The 2529-nt window shown below is 46.9% G+C and overlaps 1 pseudogene; it reads left to right on the top strand.

Annotated features, from left to right (window-relative positions):
• Positions 1 to 256: 256 nt before the first annotated feature.
• Positions 257 to 1606, top strand: LOC144752828 (ubiquitin-protein ligase E3C pseudogene; annotated as a pseudogene).
• Positions 1607 to 2529: the final 923 nt, after the last annotated feature.

Below are 2529 nucleotides of genomic sequence, written 5' to 3'. Positions count from 1 at the left end.
TCCGTGGGAAGCCTGGGGAGGGGCCGCTCTGTGGGACCCTCCAGGGGTGCTCTCTGCTGATCACACGATCGAGGGGAGAGAGGGCCGCATTGTAACACTCCAAGGAGAGCATCCGACCTGTGCGGGGGGGATGGTTCTTGTCTAAGTCAGCCAGCAACCAGACACAAAGCCAGTTGGAGACACTGGCGACACTGCGAATGGTATCCATGCTGCGTCGGGTTTGGAGCCGCATCTCTAGATGGGATAAATAATAAAGATGTTTAGCTTTGAAGGAGATTTCAAGACGAGACCCAAGGTGTCACTTGGCGGTGCAAGTAGAAAGGAAGAAAAGTCATCTCTTCTGCATCGGAATCCGGAAGAAAGACGGAAAAGAAAGGAAGAAAGACGAAGATTAAAAAATTCAATAATTATTCAGTCCTTTGTATGAGGTTACAAGGACAGAAAACATCAATATCCCATTCAGAGAAGTGAATTTGATCGCTGTGCTGCTTTGACACAATCAGAGGGAAATGTGTCCATTACCCATGAAACTAGCCTGACCCTTTTAGTATGGCAACTTCTATTTTTTTATAGGCAAAAGGAGGATTCTAAACGTCTGATGTGGATATGTCAACATTAAATCAAACAGAATGCTCAGTTTGTAAAGCAGCTGACTGGTCCTGACAGACGGACATGTCTATTTCAGATAAAGAGGTTGCTGGGGCTGTGTTGCAGATTGTTGCAACACTGCAATGAAGACAGTTTGAATGTTGCACTTCCACTGAGAATGATTGAGGTATTTGCATCTGAGAGTACATATTTGCCTAAGTTGCAGGATGCCAACTACGTAGCATCAATAGTTGAACACATTTTGCACTACATGATAAAGAAAGGATACTACAGGTCTTTTTACTTGTTAATAAATTGCAAACTTCCGTCAAGCATTGAATAAACTGATGTTTCTCGAGTTCCTACTGCAAAGATCCTTCTTGAGAATGTTTTAAAACCATTGAACTTTTCATACCGTTCTTGTCCAGAGGGCTCAAGGAATCAGATCTTCACTGCCTTTACAGAGGAGTTTCTGGCTGCACCTTCCTCCGATCAGATATTCAATTTCATCATTCCAGCGCTGGCTGATATACAGATTGCCTTCCCTTATGAATTCTTTCTGAATGCACTTCTAACGTCTGAAAGCCAGCTTTCAAGAAAAAGGGATAAAGCACCCTGGCTTTTTTATTTTGTTTTAAGAGTTGAGGAAACATATTTAGAAACTCTTTCAGAGGAAGGTTTACTTGTGTATTTGAGGGTGCTGCAGACTTTTCTGTCACAGTTACCAGTTTCAGCATCTAATACAAACTCACAAGAAGGAAGTGATTCTGAAGATGAAGAGGAAGCCATTGGCCGGATGTCAACTACAACAGGTGATGGCAAAATATCCATTCAGTACATCACAGAAGAGTGCCTCAAGAAACTGGACACAAAGCAGCAGACTAACAGCTTGCTTAACATGGTCTGGAGGGACTGTGCAAGTGAAGAAGTCTTCACATTGATGGCATCAATTTGCCATACACTAATGGTGCAACACCGAATGATGGTACTCTGGAGTCTCAGCGAACCCGCTGAGTGAGTCCACTGCGCCAAGGGAGCCACTCACACTTGAGGTATGGTATGGCACCCCTTGCCAAAGCACTCCCTCTCCCCTTTTTGGGTAAGGATCCAGTATGTAGGCCTTGGAGTCTAAGAGACCCCTCTGAGAGAGTCCACTGCGTAAAGGGAGCCTCTCGCAATAGAGATCGGGAATGGATACCCCTTCCCCTGGGATCACAGCTTACTGGACTTTGGACGTTGCCTTGACTCGTCTACCGGTTTGTGTCCCCGTCACCCTTCCCCTCCTCTCCCCATGGTGTGTCTCTCACCCTCCCCTCCTCTTTCCCGCCTTCATTATCTGTCTACTTCCCCTACTCCAACCCCCCTCCCCTGAATCTCTCACCTTGCCTTCTTTTCCCCTTACGTATTTGTGCTTATTGTTTATCTCGACCTTACAAGTAACTATGTTGCCATGCTCTAAGAATTGTGTAAACTTTGGAAAGATGTAACCTGTAACTATGATCTGATGCTCATGTAAAGCGCTCTGATACCTCCGGGTCTAGCCAGCGCTATATAAAACTTAAAAAAAATAAACTGATGGCTCTTTCAAAGAAAGCTGCACAGACCAGGGGATCCGTCCCTGCCGGAAGCCCGACTGCCCCAGCCCTTCTGGGGGGCTTCCCTCACTCTCCTGGCTCCCGGACGGGCCCTTGTCTGGAGACGTGCACTGCCCGGGCCCCTAAGGGCCCAAGGGGGGACTTCAGTGTCCGCAGACAGCAGCAGCTTCAGATAGTTCAAGGACAAGAGGAAAACATCAGTGCGGCACAGGCGTCAACGCACTACAGACCAACTCACTGGGAACAACACACACAGACCACAAACACACCAGGGACCAACACACACAGACCACAAAAACACCAGAGACTAACACACACAGACCACAGACACACCAGGGACCAACAC

This window comes from Lissotriton helveticus, chromosome 5_1 (genome assembly GCF_964261635.1).
Source record: "Lissotriton helveticus chromosome 5_1, aLisHel1.1, whole genome shotgun sequence".
Classification (NCBI taxonomy): Eukaryota; Metazoa; Chordata; class Amphibia; order Caudata; family Salamandridae; genus Lissotriton; species Lissotriton helveticus.
The sequence above is the reverse complement of the archived record's forward strand: the minus strand, read 5'-3'. Positions and strand labels throughout refer to the sequence as shown.